The sequence below is a fragment of the Gossypium arboreum genome, chromosome 5 (genome assembly GCF_025698485.1).
Source record: "Gossypium arboreum isolate Shixiya-1 chromosome 5, ASM2569848v2, whole genome shotgun sequence".
Taxonomy (NCBI): Eukaryota; Viridiplantae; Streptophyta; class Magnoliopsida; order Malvales; family Malvaceae; genus Gossypium; species Gossypium arboreum.
Genome location: NC_069074.1, coordinates 46,594,387 through 46,615,336, shown reverse-complemented (window position 1 = coordinate 46,615,336; position 20,950 = coordinate 46,594,387). Strand labels below are relative to the sequence as shown.

General features: G+C 38.1%; 2 non-coding genes across 2 annotated transcripts; one reads left to right on the top strand and one right to left on the bottom strand.

Annotated features, from left to right (window-relative positions):
* The first annotated feature begins 5,858 nt into the window (after positions 1-5,858).
* On the top strand, positions 5,859-5,965 carry LOC128293550 (small nucleolar RNA R71). The gene has a single exon (XR_008283731.1). It is a non-coding gene; the product is annotated as a small nucleolar RNA R71 (small nucleolar RNA).
* A 6,816-nt stretch (positions 5,966-12,781) lies between these two features.
* LOC128293605 (small nucleolar RNA R71) lies at positions 12,782-12,888 on the bottom strand. Its single transcript, XR_008283785.1, has one exon. It is a non-coding gene; the product is annotated as a small nucleolar RNA R71 (small nucleolar RNA).
* Between the last annotated feature and the right edge of the window lie 8,062 nt (positions 12,889-20,950).

Genomic DNA, 20,950 nt, shown 5'->3' with positions numbered 1-20,950 from the left:
CCTGATAGGAGACTGGAGTTAATCCGCGCTCCGAGCACTCTTAGCCGAAGCCCAACCCAAACGAGCACGCCATAAAGCGAAAGGGATCAGCCAAGAAAGGTACCTTTACTCTCCTTATGGTTCTCTCTATTTAAAGCCAGCTTCGCATCCGATCTTATGTTAGCTTCCCGATGTGGGATCCCTCCATCATTAGAGTTTAAATTCAACACCAACTCTTGCCGCCCCCTGTTAGCAAAATAAATGCTCTTTGATTGCCATGAGTTTCGAACCCTGGACCTCCTTGCCAACTCTATGACGCCACCTTCCTGCCTCTTATGTGGCGCTACTTTACCACTAGACCACAAGGCTTTTTGTGGCACAATTTCTCCAACAATATTCTTAAGGCATACCTACTACACCCAGGCTTTGATTCACCTTAAACCAAAATTTTTGCTATAGTCCAGGTTTGAACCCAGGACTTCTCCAACACTTCTCAGCACACTTAACCACTAAAACAAGCCTTCATTAACGAAATTCACATGCACAACAAAATATTATAAGCTGCCTTCAACCGCTCCCATGCTCAAGGCCCAAAATTTCTAGGCCCAAATTCAGGGTGTTAAATTAATTATCAAATTGGGTTATTTCTTTACGAGTAATTATTTCTCCTAATACCCCCTAAAAAGTTCCTGATTTTATCACAGTTAAATAATAGCTTTTAAGCTCATCATCACATCAGAGCTAAAAACTCCACCGGAAAAGGTTCTCCATGACTGCCATGTCCTGATCGACCACGACCATAGCTACCACTAGATATAATATTCTTTTGGTGAAGGACTTATGGACTAATGAACCTCTACGATCGCCGGAGTATCCTCTTCCACTCTCGAACTGATTACTCTCCAAAACTCTAGTTCGAGGAATTCATCATACAGGAAGTTTCACTTCTCTCCCCATCTTATTTTTATATTCTATAATACCTATCTTTGTACATTGAGGGCAATGTACATCTTAAGTGTATGGGGGCATTCATTTCATTATCAGAAAAATCCCTGAATGATCACCTTGTTCTCTTGAAAAGCTCTCATATCATATTTAGGATAAATTTTAATTGATTTATGATTTTGATTGATATAAGCATTGATTGTTTAAACTTTAAGACATTAGAGAATCAAGCATGATAAGTTGATTTTTAAGAATTTAAAATTATAGGTTGTTTCCCCAAGTCTAGGTATTACTTTGAATTGGAATTCACGAGTCTAAACATCAAAAAGCCATAATTTTTGTGAGATTTTTGAGCCTTTTGAGCATCTATTAATCCTTTCATCTCACTTTTATTATTGCTTTGAGTGCGTCAGTATTGAACTGTTATTCTAGAAGTTGCTTGATTATGCATGTCGAGACAACACCATTTGATTTGATATGTCAAAATGATTAAGGCACTTAGGATTAACCCACTCATGCCATGAAAAGCCTACCTCCACGTTTAACCCTTAGTAAACCCCTTTGAGCCCAACAAGCCATTCCTTGTATTAACCTCAATATTAACCCTTAACTCATTATTGTTGAAATCCACTAAATTAATTTGATCCCTATTTTTGCCGAGATTTGAGTTGAAGAAATTGCTTAGCTATGTCTTGTTTGTAATAAGTTAGCCTATGTTATTTAACTTGTTCTTAAAAAAATAAATAAAAAAAATTATGTATACACATTAGTAATTCCATATTCTGAGAAGAGGCTCTGTTGTACGCAAGTGATATTAACTCTTTTTCTAGTTAGGCAATTTTTCAATTCAATCTCGATTCTAACCCTTTCTTTCAGCTTGTGACCATGCCCCCTAACCAAGTCTCACTACAACCCTCTAAAGACCTTTTGATTGATGTTTCATCTTAAATTATAGTGGTGGAGATTTGATTTTCATGCAAGCCTATGGTAATGACATTTCACTATTGACTATTGAGTGCTTCATTTATTATCCTTGAACACCTTGAGTGATTTGAGTGAACCTTTAGTGAGGATGTGAAACTCTGTGATATTCTAAATCAAAGGTAATTACTCAGATGAGGGAAAACAACTATGTTGCATAATTAAATACTCAACTTGGAATGTTTGAAACTTTTATGTTCTTTTAGTTGAATTCTCAATGTATGATTACCTATAGATTATTTTGATATATTATCGATAGAAATTATAAGTTGAGAAGAATTTATTTTGATTATGAGTTATTTTGCTTGAGGACTAGCAAATGCTTAAGTGTGGGGGTATTTGATAAACCGTAAGTTATACATATTTTTACCACATGTTTAACACATTTTATGGATGATTTTCCATTATAATTGGTGAATTCGATGCTCATAATGCTTTAATTTCATGATTTTATTCTTAGGAGAGCATAGGAAGCGAAAGGAACGAGAAACAGTCCAAAAACGGAGAAAATGGGCCAAAGTAAAAAATCAACACGGCCTGGACCTCCTCACACGGGAGACCACACGACTGTGTCAATTTGGCAGGCTCGAGCATAGCCTGAAGTAATCGCACATAGGCGTGTCACACAGGCGTGTCCTTGATGAGCCCAAGTTGAGTCCAATTCAGAAAAGGCCACTTTTGAGGGCTTATAGGCATTCCAAAGCCTATAAATACACCCTAGAAGAGGAGAAAAGAGGACACACAGAATACGGAGTAAGGAATTACTCCAAGAAAGGCGATTGATTCATCTCAGAAGCCGGATTAATCATCAAGACTGAAGATCTCTCCTCAATTCCCCTTTAGGAGTTTTGGGTTTTCTTTATGCTTTGTATTTTTTATTATTCTGAGATGTTTTCTTATTTAGTTATGAACTAAATCCCCTAAATACCTAAGAGGAATGAAACCTAAGACGAATCTTGTTATTATTTTCGGAATTGTATGATAAATATTTAACTTGTTCTTAATTATGTGTTCTTAATTCTTGTTTTGATATCCCAGGATACTGATTCAAGATAAGCTCTTATTTAGAGGAGGAATAGACCCTGTCTAAGAGTTCATTTGTCATAATTAAGCGGAGTTGATTGCGCGCCTAGACATAGGGTGACAAGATTTTGCCGGATTAGGGTGAAATCTAATAAGGGGAGCCATAGATCGAGTTAATGCAACCCTAGAGTGTTAATTAGAGAAAAGTCTCGGTTATTCATTCTAGGGATTAGACATTATTAGTTTTGAATAGGGATAATAACATAACTTAGGGATCTCTACGGAATAAGTTAAATGAATAAATCGTCCGATTCGAAGCCAGAATAACAAGTACAGTCTAGGTGGATTTTTCCTTAGGTATTGTCTTACTTCAATCGATTTTCCCAAAAGCAATTCCCCAATTCTATTCTCTTTGAGTTCTTAGTTTAGATAATTAGTTAGTTAGAACAAAACCCCATTATTCTTAGGCTAGATAATAAAAAGACAGTCATTACTAGTACTTTTAGTTCCTTTGGGTTTGATAACCTGGTCTTGGTAAAACTATACTATTGTTCAATAGGTACACTTGCCTACATCGTGATAATAGTTAGTTTCAAGAATGATTAATTATAAATATTTAAAACCTATCACAAAATCACACGATCACTCACACCCATGTTGTTCTGGCAGTTTCGCCCACGGCCATGGCGTACGGTCGTGGCAACTTATCATATCCGGTGTTGGGGAAAAATCTTGCCCTATTTTCACACGGTCGTATCGCACGACCGTGTCTCCTCTTATGGTGTGAGCACGGCCTAACACCCGTGTGCCTGGCCGTGTGGATGGGAAAACCCTGGGTTTCAAGACTCAGTTAGTAGGTTAGGTGTAAAAAAAACTAGAATTTAAATAAGTCATTATTTTTAGTGCTCGGGTTGCCTCCCGAGAAGCGCTTATTTATAGTCTTAAGCTGGGCTTACCTCTCTTCTGCATGGTCAAGGTGGTCGAGGAGTTTGCACTCTCATCCCTACTATCAACTTTATCAACATAAGGTTTAAGACGAGTACTGTTTACCTTAAAAGTACCGAATTTGGGATGAATTACCTCGACTGTACCATATTAGAAAATACTAAGTACCGTAAGAGAAATTTCTTCATCAGGTTCAGAAGTGGTAATGAGAGTATTTGCTGCATCTAGTAGTACTTTGTCTCCAACCTTAAGTTGATTTGGTGAGGTATTGAGATCGTCCTGGCTCGGTTTCAATTTATCAGGTGTTCTTAGTTTCTATGTCCGCCATTTATCTAGCTCCTCAATTTTTAGCCTTCATTCTTCATAGATAGGTCCTTTGTTGTCGTTTGAACACGGCTCATATACATTTTTCGTAACTGTTTCCTGCACAGAAGGTTTCACCACATGATCAGTACTAGTAGAATGATTTATACAACCACCTTCAATTTTCAATGTGTTACTCAAATTACGAGCTTGAAGGGTGATTGTTTTGTCTCCCACACGAAGTGTGAGTTTACCTGTGCCAACATCAATGATAGTTCTAATAGTCGCTAAAAAGGGTCGTCCTAAAATGAAAGGTTTGTTACTATCCTCTTCCATGTCTAGAACAACAAAGCCTACTGGGTATATAAATTTATCGATCTTAACAAGAACATCTTCAATGATACCCCTAGGAAATCTAATGGTTTTATCAGCCAATTGAATGCTCACCCTAGTTTGTTTGGGTTTCCCAAGACCTAGCTGTTTAAACATTTTATAAGGCATAACATTAATGCTTGCCCCTAAGTCAGCTAATCATTATGAACATCTAAACTACCAATTAAACAAGGAATCGTAAAACTCCCTGGATCTTTCAATTTGTTAGGTAGCTTATTCAAACTGCATTCAATTGCACATGCGACGCCTCATCCAACTTTCGTTTATTTGTTAAAAGCTCCTTTAAGAATTTGACTACGTTTGGCATCTGCGAAAGAGCTTCAATAAAAGGTAAATTAATATGTAACTTTTTTAATAATTTAAGGAATTTACCGAATTGTTCATTTGTGAGGTCTTTCCTTGTCGCGTTTGGGTATGGCACATGAGGTTTGTATTCTTTACTTATTGGTTTCTGGTAATTGTGGTCCACCTCACCTTTACCTTTACTTACCACAGTTTCTTGCTTCAGTTTTGGTTCAGGTGCAACTAACCTTTCCGCATCTTGAATGGTAATTGCATTGATTTGCTCCATTGGGTAAGATTCAATGTTACTCGCCAAACTATCTGGTGGCCGTTCAGAAATCAGTTTGGTGAGTTGGCCTATCTGAGTTTTGAGCCCTTGGATTGATGCTTGTTGATTCTTAAGGGCTGTCTCGGTATTCTGGAAATGAGTTTCTGATACCGAGATGAATTTTGTTAACATCTCCTCAGGGTTCGGCTTTTTTTTTTACCAGTAAGGTGGTTGTTGAAAACCCGAAAGATGTTGAGGCCTTTGATTTCCTTGACCGCCCCACGAGAAATTGGGATGGTTCCTCCAACCTGCATTGTAAGTGTTACTATACGGGTTATTTTGGGGTCTAGAGTTATTGTTATCCATATATTGGACTTGTTCCTCCTCGATACTAGGGTTGAAGGGTTGATATTCTGTGCATGCTCCTCCTCCATTCAAATCGCACCTCATCACTGGATGTACCTGAGTAGAACCACACAAACCGTCAATCTCTTTTTTTAAGAGTTCTACTTGGTTAGATAGCATAGTAACCGTGTCGAGGTTGAAAACACTGGCTGCTTTCATCGGCTTTGTCCTTATAACTTGCCACTGATAGTTATTCAGTGACATCTTCTCAACAAATTCGTAAGCCGCCTCAGGTGTCTTATTACTGATAGTTCCACCAGCGGCTGCATCAATCATCTGTCGAGTCGAAGGATTCAGGCCGTTGTGAAACGTTTAAACTTGTAGCTAGAATGGTAACCCATGGTGAGGGAATCTTTGAAAAAGGTCCTTGTATCTCTCCCATGCATTGTAGAGTGTTTCTAAATCCATCTGCACAAAAGAAGAGATATCATTACATAATTTGGATATTTTAGCCGGCGGAAAATATTTTAATAAAAACATTTGTTCCCAAGTAGTGATTGACCCTCGTGGTAACGAGTTCAACCATTGTTTAGCCTTATTCCTTAATGAAAAGGGAAACAACTGAAGGCGAATGGCGTTATCAGAAACGCCATTCATTTTAAAAGTGTCGCAAAACTCTAAGAAATTTGCCAAGTGATTGTTTGGATCCTCATCCTGCAAACCATCAAATTGAACAAACTATTGTATCATTTGAATTGTGTTAGGTTTCAGTTCAAAATTATTGGCAGTAATAGTGGGTCTAACTATACTTGACTCAGTTCCTGTTAAATTAGGTTTAGCATAATCATACATAGTACGTGCAGCAGGATTCTAATTTACTGGATCAGCAGCAATCGCAGGAGGTAGCTGATTTTCTTGGTTTTCAGCCATCTCCTCAGTTGTGGTTGAATTATCGTCCTCTTGCTCGTCTTCTATGTATCTTAGGCTTCGCCTTATTTCTCGTCTGTTTCTGCTAACTGTGCGATCGATCTCATCGTAAAAAATTAGTAGTCCTGACAGGTTTCTTCTGGTCATAAACTAGAAAAACCTGTCAGAAGAAAATAAGAGAAAAATTCGAAAAGAAAAGAAAATAAAAAACTTAAATTGCAAATAAAGTAAATGGCTAAAGTAATAAAAATCAAGTTTTCCTAATATCCTAGTTTCCTCGACGACGGCGCCAAAAACTTGATTCGCGGTATTCGTAACAGGTTTTAAAGATTTATAAATGAATCGTTCTTGAGACTAACTTATTATAACGATTAAGGCAAGTGTATCTATCAAACAGTAGTATAGTTCAGCAAGACCGGATTGTCGAACCAAAAGGAACTACGAGTACTAGTATTTACTTCCATTTTATTATCTAGTCTAAAAATTAAGAGGTTTGGTTATCTAAACTAATTATTAACTATGAATGCACAGAAAGTAAACTTGGGAAAATACTTTCGAGAAAATTCGATTGATTGGGACAATACCTAAGGAAAAATCCACCTAGACTTCACTCGTTATTTGACTCTGAATCAGACGATTTATTCATTTGACTTAATCTGTAGGAAGCCCTAAATTATATTATTATCCCTCTCGAGACTAATAACGTCTAACCCTAGGTTGAATAATTGAAATCTCTTTCTAATTAACACCCTAGAATTGCATTAACTCGATCTATGGATTCCTTTATTAGGTTTCATCCTAATCTGGCAAAATCTTGTCACCCTATCTCTAGGCGTGTAATCAACTCCGCTTAATTATGAAAATTTTACTTTTAGACAGGGTCTATTTCTCCTCTGAATAAGAGCGTTAACTTGAATCAATATGCTGGAATATTAAAATAAAAATTAAGAACACATAATTAAGAACAAGTCAAATATTTATCATACAATTCAAATAATAATAACAAGATCTGTCTTAGGTTTCATTCCCCTTAGGTATTTAGGGGGTTTGGTTCATACTTATGAAAGAAAACATCTCAAAAGCATAAAGATAACAAAACATAAGAAAACCCAAAACTCCTGAAGGAACTTGAAGGGAGATCTTCAGTTTTGATGATGAATCCGGCTTCTGAGATGGATCAATCGGCTTTCCTTGAGTAATTCCTTGCTTCCTACTCTGCCTCCTCCTTCTAAGTGCCTCCTCGGGTGTTTAAATAGGCTTTAGAATGCCTAAGAACCCTCAAAATTGGCCTTTTTCGAATTTTACTAAACTTGGGCTCGGTAGGGACATGTCCGTGTGCGATTACTGAAGGCCGTGGTCAAGGCTGTTAAATGGGCACGAGCGTGTGATCTACTCGTGTAAGTCGTGCTTCGATTTACCAAAGGGACACGGTTGTGTGACACGCTTGTGCGAGGAAGTCCAGGCCGTGTTGATTACTCACGTGGGTCTATTTTCTCTGTTTTCGGCCCGTTTCTTGCCCTTTTTACTCTTCTATGCTCACCTAAGTATAAAACATGAAATTAAATGATTAGGAGTATCGAATTCACCAATTCTAAGGAGAAACCATCCATAAAATGTGTTAAGCATGGGATAAAAATATGTATAAATTATGGTTTATCAGTGTGCCTGTTCAAACGGCTGTGTCGAATTGGGAATTAGGGTTTTCAGGCAGGATTAGGTGCTACATGGCCATGTGGCTGATTTTGGGAAATTAGTCGATATTCACTCGACTATGTCCCTTGGGTACACGGGCATGTGCAATTGGGAATTTAGGGTTTTCGATGATTTTTGGTGCCACACGGCCAAAAACACAAGCATATGTACCCACACGGGTGCGTGAGATCTCCACATGGTCGTGTCTCCTCTACTATTTATTTTAGCACTTCTGGACAGTGAGTTACACGGGCTGCTCACATGGGCATGTGTAGCCTTCACGCGGACTTGTGTTTTAACACCCCAAACTCGGCCCAGACGTTATGGTCGAATCTGTCGCGTTACATTGAAGTGTTTTAGTGAAAACCTTGTTTTCATTGAAAACCCTTCTTTAAAATGAGAAACCTTAATTAACTTATAAAAACTCTCTTTCAATCGTGAAAGCTTGTTTAAAACATATGATTTATGAAAGCCTGTCATTTTAAAATTTAGTTGCGGAAATGTAGAAAAACAATCTATGATTTAGGAAACCCATGTTCACCTTCTCATAATTACAACGCATAAAAATAACAGTCCAAATAATAATAAAAGGGAATGCCTTATTTCATTCCAGTCTAAAATTACTTAATAAGCTAGAAACTATATGTTTTCTTTTAAGAAAAAACAAGTCCAAGTCGTCTTGCTAGCTGGCCACCTCCGAGTCCCTTCAAACATCAAACCTTCTACTGAGCATCACCTGAGAAAAATACAAGAGGGAGTGAGTTTTCGAAAACTTAGTGTCTACAACCCTCGACGAGTAATAAGCATTCATCAATCACCATAAAATCATACATGCAATGCAATGCAGTGCAACCCACCCCAATAATCCAACCGTTACACATCAACTCCGTCCCCCGATACACATCATATGGGGATATAAATATCGACCCACCCATCCAATACACATCACTAATAGCCTAGTTACGGAACTACCTTCATTGCAGTAAGCTGCCAATCACATATTGGGCTTAAAAGCCGCCGGTGGACCCACGGTTGTCAAGCAACCATGCGATCCTCATATACTTCCTCTGTTCCATAATTCCCAACCCATATGCAACCTAAACAGAATATCGTATGCATGCAGAAGATATAAATGTAACATCCATAAATCTTACATTCAACACATAAGGGTATTTTGGTCATTTTTGCCCTTAAGGGCATTTCAGTAATTTCTCTTTATTAGGTTTATTACTTACCTTGGCCCGTTAACAAGTCCTCGTTGGATAAAGTGAACAGATACTATGCACCAGGTAGGGTTTCAGAGAAGAGGAGGTGAGTCATTAAGACCGCTTTAGTACCAAGCTCTCCCTAGATCTAATCTTAGACATGCATATACCCATTACCACACCTTAACCTTATGACTCATCCACGATCACAATTAATTAATTAAGTTTTATGTTAATTAAACATTTATCAGATACTAGGCCCAAAACCCTTTACAAAGCCCAAACAAGTCTACATACATGCATATGGCCCACTAGGCCCAATCTCATTTATATGGCCCATTAGGCCCAAATCACATTTTTATGGCCCATTAGACCCAAATCACCTTCATATGGCCCATTAGGCCCAAATCACATTCATATTCATGCTTTCATATAATTTCCATCACTTAACATCAAGTTGCCAATTTTGCCTATTATGGACACAATAGCCCATAGGGCCCACTTAGCCCATTTTGGCCCGGTTGGCCAAAACACGACCCAAGTCCATAGAATCTCCAATGGGGCCTCTAAAAACCTATCAGTTTCCCCTTACGAGTGTCCGTGCACTCGCAAGTCTATTGTAGCCAAAATTTTAGCTTTTCGGCATTTCAACTTTTTGGCACTTCGAGATTTGCCAATCTACTGTGTGTGTGCAGTGTATGTACACACCTGGTAATAAAGCATGTTGTGATCCCCCTTACCACGAACCTATAATCAATATCACTCAATTATTACTCACATATACTTATCGAATACTTTACCAAAAGCCAAAGTCTCACCTTAACCTTACTTGAAACACCAAGTCTTAATAGCTTTTCCTTGACCACTAATCGTGAGTACTTCCCAGATTTGCATTAACCTTTATTGTTAAAAACATATTGGGTGACTTGTATCCATTATATGTCACCCTTTACTACTAAAGCCTATTCGTCCAACCTTTACCGAAGTGAAGAACACTTACCAATATCTCACATCTAAGGAGCAAATCGACAGGGATCCAAAAGACTGGGATTCAATACTAGAAGAAGTGAGGGATAGAGTGATCTATACTAGCAAAATTGATTGAGAGAATAAAGCACTTAAACTAGAATTGACTGAGTGGAAAGGGTAGTGGTGGCACAGAGGATATTCGGCTCTTGAAACTTGTATGGTGAAAAAGGTTATTCGACACAAAGAAAAGTAGAAATCGTTTAAAACCAGACGTGAATCAAAAAGAAAAATATGAGTAGGGAAGAATGGAGAATCGGCACAAAGAAAAAGAAGGAAGAATAAGGGATTTTCAGATTTTAGATCTTTGGAGAAAAAAAGGTGCTTTCTGGCAACAAGGTGAGGGAGAATACGACATTAGCCTAGCAACCTCATGATAAACTACAATTTATACATATTTCTATCCCATCCTTAACATATTTTATGGATGACTTTTCCTTAAAATTGGTGAATTCGATGCTCCTAGTGCCTTAATTTCATATTTTATACTTAGGTGAGCATAGAAGAGTGAAAAGAATGAGAAATAGGCCAAAAACGGAGAAAATGGGCCAACGTATGAAATCAACACGGCCTGACCTCTTCACACGGGCAGACCACACTGTCGTGTCAATTTGGCAGAATCGAAACACGACTCACACGGGTGGACCACACGCAGATGCCTATTTAACAGGCTTGACCACGGCCTGAAGTAATCAGACACAGGCGTGTCACACAGGCGTGTCCCTACTAAGCCCAAGTTTAGTCCAATTCGGAAAAGGCCAATTTTGAGGGTTCCTAGGCATTCTAAAGCCTATAAATACACCCTAGAGGAGGAGAAAAAATAGGGGACAGAGAGAAGGAAGCAGGGAACTGCTCAAGGAAAGCCAATTGATCCATCTCGAAAGTCGGATTCATCATCAAGACTGAAGATCTCCCCTCAATTTCCCTTTAGGAGTTTTGGGTTTTTCTTTATGTTTTTTTTCATTATTCTTCTGAGATGTTTACCTTTTTAGTTATGAACTAAAACCCCTAAATACTTAAAGGGAATGAAACCTAAGATAGCTCTTATTATTATTATCTGAATTATATGATAAATATTTGGCTTGTTCTTAATTATGTGTTCTTAATTCTTGTCTTGATATTCTAGGATATTAATTCAAGTTAAGCTCTTATTCAGAGGAGGAATAGACCCTGTCTAAGAGTACATTTGTCATAATTAAGCGGAGTTGATTGTGCGCCTAGAGATAGGATGACAAGATTTTGCCGGATTAGGGTGAAACCTAAAAAGGGGATCCATAGATTGAGTTAATGCAACCTAGGGAGTTAATTAGAAAGAGATTTCAATTATTCAACCTTGGGTTAGACGTTGTTAGTCTCGAGAGGGATAATAATATAACATAGGGATTTCTACGGATCAAGTCAAATGAATAAATCATCTGATTTAGAGTCAAATAACAAGTGAAGTCTAGGTGGATTTTTCCTAAGGTATTGTCTGAATTCAATCGTTTCTCTAAAAGTAATTCCCCAATTCTATTTTCTGTGAATCCTTAGTTTAGTTAATTAGTTAGTTAAAACAAACCTCATTATTCTTAGGCTAGATAATAAAAAGACATTCATTACTAATACTTTTAGTTCCTTTGGGTTCGAGAATCCGGTCTTGTTAAAGCTATACTACTGTTTGATAGGTACACTTGCCTTTATCGTGATAATAGTTAGTTTCAAGAACGATTCATTATAAATATTTAAAACCTGTCACGAATATCACGTATCAAGTTTTTGGCACCGTTGCCATGGAACTAAGATATTAGGAACACTTGATTTTTATTACTTTAGCCATTTACTTTGACTGCAATTTAAATTTTATTCTAATTTTTTATTACTAATTCTTCTTTTTGCCTTTTTCTGGCAGGTTCTTATAGTTTATGACTAGAAGAAACCCATCAGGACCATTACTTTTTGATAGTGAGATCGATCGCACAGTTCACAGTAACCAAAGAGAAATAAGGCGAAGCTTAAGATACACAGAGAACGAGCAAGAGGACAATATTCAAACCACAACCGAGGAGATGGCTGAAAACCAAGAAAATCTGCTACCTCCTGCAATTGCTGTTAATCAAAATCCTGCTCCGCGCACTATGTATGATTATGCTAAACCTAATTTAACAGGAACTAAGTCAAGTATAGTTAGACCTGCTGTTGCAATTTTGAACTGAAACCTAACACAATTCAAATGATACAACAGTTTGTTTAGTTTGATGGTTTGCAGGACGAGGATCCCAACGCTCACTTGGAAAATTTCTTAGAATTTTGAGAGAACTTTAAAATTAATGGCATTTTTTATTACGCTATTCGCCTTCGGTTGTTTCCCTTTTCGTTAAGGAATAAGGCTAAACAATGGTTGAACTCGTTATCACGAGGGTCAATCACTACTTGGGAGCAAATGACCGAAAATTTTTTATTAAAATATTTTCCATCAGCTAAAATAGCCAAATTACGTAATGATATCTTTTCTTTTGTGTAGATGGACTTAGAAACACTCTACGATGCATGGGAGAGATACAAGGACCTTTTGAGAAGGTGCCCTCACCATGGGTTACCACTTTGGCTACAGGTTCAAATGTTCCATAATGGCCTGAATCCTTCGACTCAACAGATGATTGATGCAGCCGCTGGAGGAAATATCAATAATAAGACACCTGAGGCAGCTTACGAAGTTATAGAGGAGATGTCACTGAATAACTATCAGTGGCAAGTAATGAGAACAAAGCCGACGAAAGCAGCCGGTGTTTTCAACCTCGACACAGTTACTATGCTATCTAACCAAGTAGAACTCTTAAATAAAAAGATTGACAGTTTGTGTGGTTCTACTTAGATACATCTAGTGATGCGGTGTGATTCGAATGGAGGAGGAGCATGCACAGAATATCAACCCTTCAACCCTAGCATCGAGGAGGAACAAGTCCAATATATGGGTAACAATAACTCTAGATCCAAAAATAACCCATATAGTAACACTTATAATGCAGGTTGGAGGAACCATCCTAATTTCTTGTGGGGCGATCAAGGAAATCAAAGGCCATAACATCCTCCGGGTTTTCAACAACCACCCTACCAATAGGAAAAGAAGCTGAACCTTAAGGAGATGCTAACCAAATTCATCTCGATGTCAGAAACTCATTTTCAGAATACTGAGACAACACTCAAAAATCAACAAGCATCAATCCAAGGGTTCGAAACTCAGATTGGACAGCTCACTAAGTTAATTTCTAGACGACCACAAGGTAGCTTGCCAAGCAACACTGTAACAGCCCTAAATTGACCTTAGTCGGAAAGTGGTTTCGGGACCACTAAACCGAGTCATAAAAAAATAATTAACCGTCTTAGTTGATGCTCATTATATGTACTTATGCATGTGTGAAAATTTCATGTTTGAATTTTGTTAATTGTAAGTGAATTTTAGTAAATAGGACTTATGTGAGAAAATTTAGAAATGTGCTAGGCAAATGTAAAGTGGCCTATTAATGCATGTTATAGAAATGGTGGGTTTGCATGTCAAATTGCCCAATATTTGAGCTAGTGGCCGGCCATGCTATGAGTGGAAACATGTCACAAACATGTTATGTTAGTGATGTATGTTAGGAACAATAAAATAAGGAGTATGGGTAATAAAGAAATGGAAAAAGGAAAGAATGTGTGTGATTGTTTCTCCCCCTCCCCATGGCCGTGAATGTAAGAAAGAAAACAAAAAAAAAAAGTGTCCATCTTTTTCTCATTTCTCTTGGCCGAATGTTCTAAGGAAGAAAGAAAAACAAGTTGTGTTCTTTGGTTCTTCTTGGCCGAATTGAAAGGAAGAAGAAGGGAGTGAAGCAATCGGTCATCTTAGGTCACTATTAAGGTAAGGAAGTTTGTACTAGCTCTTGAAATTTTAGTTTATATTGAGTGAGATATCAAGTGATTTTTGTAAACCATGTTGAAATTTTGATTTGTAGGGTGAGTATGGTTTTCAGCTATAAAAGATTAATAAGGGTGATGGTTGTGTTTCATGCTAAACTTAGATGAATAAAGGTAGTTTGCTTACATCTTGATATCTATGAGTTCCTTTCTTGGTTCTACCATAGACCCACGAAGTATATGTTTATTTGGTGTTGTTGGAGGTTTATGATAGAAGCTAATGAGTGAGAGTTTGATAGATACTATGAGGTTAAACTTCATGAGATTGTAAGCTTGTAAGTTGGATGATGAAATTCATGCTTTGTGAAGGTGAATGGTGTAGAAGGAGCATTCGGCCATGAAAAAAAAAAGAAAAGAAAATTTATGATGAATTAAGTTGGAAGCTATTATAATGTACTTGTGCATTCGGGTATGGGATGAAAATATATGAGATGGTTATAATCAGCCTTGTGATTTGGCTCTTGCATATATATATATATATATATTTGCACATGATGTATTGGTATGACATATATATATATCATCTCAAGGTATATGTTTATATATGGTGGTGTTTTAGTTATGGAGTAAATGATGGATGCGTATTGAGTTATAATATGTAATGCATTAGTTAGTAAAATGTATGTCATTTATATGTGGTACTAAGTATATAATTGGCCTCAACGTAGACATGCATATTCGCCACATGAGATGGATTAGCGTTGCATGTATTCGGTTAGAGGCAAGCATATCGATGCTTTTATCTTGGCTTAGACAATCGGCTAAAAGGAAGTGTGGGATAATATGTCGAGTTGATTCATGATTTCATATGTATGTGACTTTAATGTCTAATGAATATATATGGGCTAAGTACCTTGAGTTCCTCTTTTCGATGCTCAAATGATTAAATCAATTTATTTGTTAAATTAAGCTCAAGAGCAAAGGGGAACTAGATCCGATAAAGGGAAGGAAAAAGTGGGTGAATAGCCATCGAAATCGTTCAACGACATCCGAGGTAAGTTTTTGAGTAATAGAACTTAGATTATGATTTGATTAGATCATGTTTTAAGCAAATCAAAATCATGCTCTTTGTATGTGGCTATTGAGCCGAAATTGCAAGTGTGATAAGTGTCTTGTGTTTGAGCTTTGGTAATGAAAATGAAATACGGATGTGTCATGATTTATTGATATATGTGCTTGGTTATTCGAATGATATCCGGGCTAAGTCCCGAAGGCTTTTGTGCTAAGTGACTATATCCGGACTAAGATCCAAGGCATTTGTGCGAGTTACTAATTCAAAGCTAAGCGAAGGCATTGGTGCGAGTTACTAAATCCGAGTTGAGTCCCGAAGGCATTTGTGCGAGTTACTATAACCGGGCTATGTCCCGAAGGCATTTGAGCGAGTAGCTATATCCGGTTAAATTCTGAAGGTATGTGATTCGGGAATGAACGATCTTGCTGTAAAAATTTCAGTTAATACGCTTGTAAAATCCCAACAATGAGGTATGTTTCAGTATGTGCATTGGAATAGTTGATTCCTTGAATAATATTCGCTTAGTCGAGTAATGAGCTTCTGGTATTTGGCTAAGATAATCCCTTATGTATGAATAGAGGGGTTGGAATGTGAAGTAGGAATGATTTGAGAATATGTATATATGGGGTTATCCGTTTAGTTATATGAATGCTATCTTTGCAGCTTGTGCTTAAATTCTTTGCTCAAGACTTACTAAGCATTTAATGCTTACTCCGTTTCTTTAATCCTCTGTTTTATAGATTTTGGTTCGTCAGCTATCGGACTCGAGAATTTTGAAGTCGAAGTCGCCCACACTATCAAAGCCCCTTTCGGTATACTTTTGGTTGAACTTTGAAATGGCATGTATAGGACTACCCTTTTTGTTATTGGTCATGTACCCTTCGGTTTTGTGTAAATTTGGATAGCCATGCGAAAATGGGTTAAATATACTTTGATCATAGCATTATAATCGTTTTGTATGTTGTTCGTCGAGAGGTATGGAAATGTTGGTAACGGTTAGCCATGGGAATGGTCATTCAGGATCACTTTTGGTATATGTATGACAAACTCTAGTTGATCCATGGAGGATCATGAAATAGGTAAAGTTTACCTTAAAAATAGATGCTGGCAGCAGCAGTGATTTGGATGTGAAAAATCACTAAAATTAGTAGGAATGGAATTAAATAGTGAATAAATTATGTAATTGAACCTTGATGAATCTATTTTCATAGGAAAGTAACTAAAAGTTCATATGAACAGTATATTATAAGATGTTAAAGTTTTCGTGAGACAGGGCCAGAACGGTTTCTGGATCCCCTAATCTGACTTTGGAAATTCTCTATAAATTAACCAAAGACAATTAGAAGTCATACCATATATTTATAGATTCCTTTTTGAGTCTAGTTTCATTAGAAAAAATGGCATAAGTATTGAAGCCCTGTACAAGGAGTTATCTAAGTCGCAATGCAAGAAGGTCAGTATAGTCGAACCCTGTAACAAGGGAGACTTTAACTAATAAACTGTACTAATTTGCCAGACCAAAAATTCTAGAAAAAAATATGTAAATGGACATATGAGTCTAGTTTCAGGGAAAAATTACGAAACTGAGTTTCGAGTTTTGGAATTCAAGATATAATTTTTAAGGTGAAAGTGACGCAGTTAGCCAACTGCCTGGAAAAATTTAAAATAGACTGTGCAAATAAGTGATTTAAGTCTGCGAACCCCTCGTGTCTGACTCCGGCGTCGGTCTCGGGTACGGGGTGTTACAAACACAGAATCTAACTCAAGGGAGCAACTCAACACGATTACTAGTTAAGATGAGGAAGGGTTAGTCACACCTGAACTAGAACCAGGGCAAGAAACTGAGATAAGCAAAGGTAAAGGTGAGGTAGACCACAATGAGCAAAAACCGGTAAGTACAGAATACAAACCTCATATGCCATACCCCAATGCGACAAGGAAAGACCACTCAGACAAACAATTTGGTGAATTCCTTAAACTCTTAAAAAAATTACATATTAACTTACCATTTATTGAAGCTCTATCGCAGATGCCAAACACAATGAAATTTTTAAAGGAGCTTTTAGCAAATAAGTGGAAGTTGGATGAGGCTTTGCATGTGAAGCTAAACGCAGTTTGTTCAGCTATTCTACATAATAAACTACCCAACAAATTGAAAGATCCAGGGAGTTTTACAATTCCTTGCTTAATTGGTAGTTTAGATGTTAATAATGCATTAGCTGATTTAAGGGATAGTATTAACGTCATGCCTTACAAAATGTTTAAACAACTAAGTCTTGGGAAACCCAAACAAAATAGGATGAGCATCCAATTAGCAGATAAAACTATAAGATTTCCTAGGGGTATTATTGAAGATGTGATAGTTAAAATCAATAAATTTATATTTCCCGTTGACTTCGTTGTTCTAGACATAGAAGAGGATAGCAACACTCCTTTGATTTTAGGAAGGCCCTTTTTAGCAACTGCTATAACTATTATTGATGTTGGCACAAGTGAGCTCACACTTCGTGTGGGAGACGAAACAATCACCCTTCAAGCTCGTAATTCCGGCAATACATCAAAAATTGAAGGTGATTGTCTAAACCATTCTACTAAAACTGACAATATGGTGCAACCTACTTTGCAGGAAATGAGTTTGAATGAAGTACATGAGCCATTTTCAAGTAATAGTAGAGGACCTATTCATGAAGAACGAAGGCTACAAATCAAGGAGCTAGATGAATGGCGGAGACATAAACCGAGAACACACGATAAACCAAAACTACGCCAGAACAAGCTCAATACCTTTCCAAATCAACTTAAGGTTGGGGATAAAGTCTTGTTAGATGCCGCAGATCCTTACATTGTCATTGCCAAATCGAATGAAGAAATTCCTTTTATGGTACATAGCATTTTCCCATTCGGTACAGTCGAGGTAAGTCATTCCAAGTTCGACACTTTTAAGGTAAACAATACCCGCCTAAAACCTTATTTTGATGAGATTCACAGTAGGAATGAGGAGTATAAACTCCTCAAACCACCATGACTATTCAATGGAAAGGTAAGTCGAGCTTAGACTATAAATAAGCGCTTCTCGAGAGGCAACTCGAGCACTAACTGTATTAACTTCTTTAAATTTTAGTTCCTAACTTACTAACGAAGCTCTTGAATACAGGTTTACCACACAGAAACGGCCAAGCACACGGGCGTGCTTAGGACTGTATGGAAATAGGGCAAAGGTTTTCCCCAGCACGGGCTACGACAAGTCGCCACGGTCGTACGACATGGTCGTGGGAAAACATGCCAAAACAACACAGGCGTGTGACACACCCGTGCCTTGAAACCGTGGCCGAACTTGTTAAAAATTAACACGGGCATGCGACACACTCGTGCCAAGCAACCGTGGGTGAACCTGTCAAAACAAAACAGGCATGGACCTTCATACACGGGCGTGGAAGAAGAGAACAAAGATAGACACGACCATGCAACACGGTCGTGTGCACCCACACGCCCAAGAAACATGGGCAGGGACCAAATGTCAGACGCGCCCTAATTCAAAATCCACAAATCACAGGGAAAAAATTGGGGAACACGGGCGTGTTCCCTGGTCGTGTGTCCCAAAATCTATAAATACCCTTCACTATTCATCATCTTCTTCACCCAAAATCCCTAACCCTGGCCGCTGCAACTCTACACGGCCTTCCTACCTCGCCCGTGCGCCGCTTCCAACCTCATTTTTAACGCTCATTCTCCTCTTTCTAACATTTGTTTACTCTTTTCTCTTTTATTTTACTGATTTCTAATGCTATTTATCATAGTAATCTGCACTTTTCATGTTATTTTCATCTTTCTATCACTCAAATTTTGTATCTAAAGTAGTTATCATCTTTTTCATGTTGAAGTTCTTAATCATTACATGATCTATCTGCTCCATTTGACTAGTTTAAAGTGAATATTTATGGTTAGGATAATAGAAATACTCATACCTTTGGATTGACATTTTCCATCAATAAAATATGCTACATAAAATTATTTTCCATTTTTTATGAAGCTCATACTATTATCATGCTAATGATACACCATAAAATTAATTGTCTTTGATTAACTTTGCTAGTAGTTGTGCCTGAGATTATTAGTTTTAATTTATGACTTTTGTCTTTTTAAATTTGTTTTCGTCTTACCTTAAACATTCATCACGACGAAATAATGGTTTTGCTTGTAGGTATACCATGTCGTCTTCACGAAGAAAGAAAACCACCGTCCGTGCTTCGAAGAAAAGGAAGGGATCATCATCTTCCTCGGGTCCTACCGCAAAAATTCATCACCCTTTCCTACAGTTCCCCATTGGGCCCCAAGAAGAACTCTTCCAGATTCTACGGGCCCGACCCTTGGAAGTGGGTCGCTGTATAGACTAGGCCGCGCTAGAACAAGTCTAACTCGCGGATGCAATTTGGGTCCTCCTCACCACCGATCCTTGGGGGCTTTTCTTTGAGATTGTCGAGCTGACATATCTCAAACTCATAATGGAACTCTGCTCAACGTTCCATCTTCAAACCGTGATGGCTCGCTTTGATGACCCGGGATCAATCCAATTTCGCCTCGGTGGTCTAGTCTGCCAGTTGAACGTCCTAGAGTTTGAAACTGCACTCGGCCTTTACACTAATAAGTTCATGGAGGAGAATGAACTCCATGCTCTCAATCACCACATCCATCATTCTCCTTCACGGTGTTGGAACGCCCTCATGCCCGATGTTGCCTCCTATAATCCTAGCTGCTCCAAGGCATCGGCTCTTCCTCCATCTCTAAGGTACTTACACGCTATTTTGGCTCACACGTTAACAGGAAGGTGAGAGAGCACTGGCGTCGTCAACACTCACGACGCCTACATTCTATGGTGTATGTCGCACAGGCACGTCATAGACCTTGCTTATTTCATTGCCCTCGCCATTCAACATCAGACAGAGCGGCATAGGAAGGGGGTCATCTCCATTGGGCCCTATGTGACGTGGTTGGCTCGGCACTTCGGGCTCCTCAACATAGCAGCCCAATCATCCTCCCTCACTCTCATGGGCTAGATGTCCCCACTGGGCATCTCGAGCATGCTAAGTATGAGGATGATCGAGAAACAACTTGGAACCTTCCCTCCTCAGTACCATCTCACCCAATCAGCCGAGGAGGGAGACCCTGAGGACATTATTGATGATGTCCCTCCACATCACGAGGACCCACCATCTCAGCTAGCACCTCCTTCTCATCCAGTTCATGCAGCGGCTTCATACGCTAACATCTCTGAGCGCCTTACCCGATTCGAGAAACAGTGTTTTCAGCGTTTTGATAACATTGATGCTACTCTACAACAGATTTGTCAGCACTTCCACATCTCATCGCCACCCCCACCTTGTGAACCATCTAGTGATGAAGATGTTTAAAAACTTTTATTTATTATTTTATGTTTTTACTTTTATTTTATTTTAAGACTACTTTTTATTTTTCTTTCACCTTATTTTTATTAGGACTTATAATTATTATTTTACAATTTTTAATTTCGGCTAATTCATATTGAGTACTTAGTCTTCCTTATATATCTCTTAACAGAGTTCCTGAATTTATCACAGTTATAGAGAGCTCCAAAGCTCACTATTACTCAGGAACTTGAAACTCCACCGGGGAAAGGTTCTTCACAACTGCCATGTCCTGCTCGACCACGACCATAGC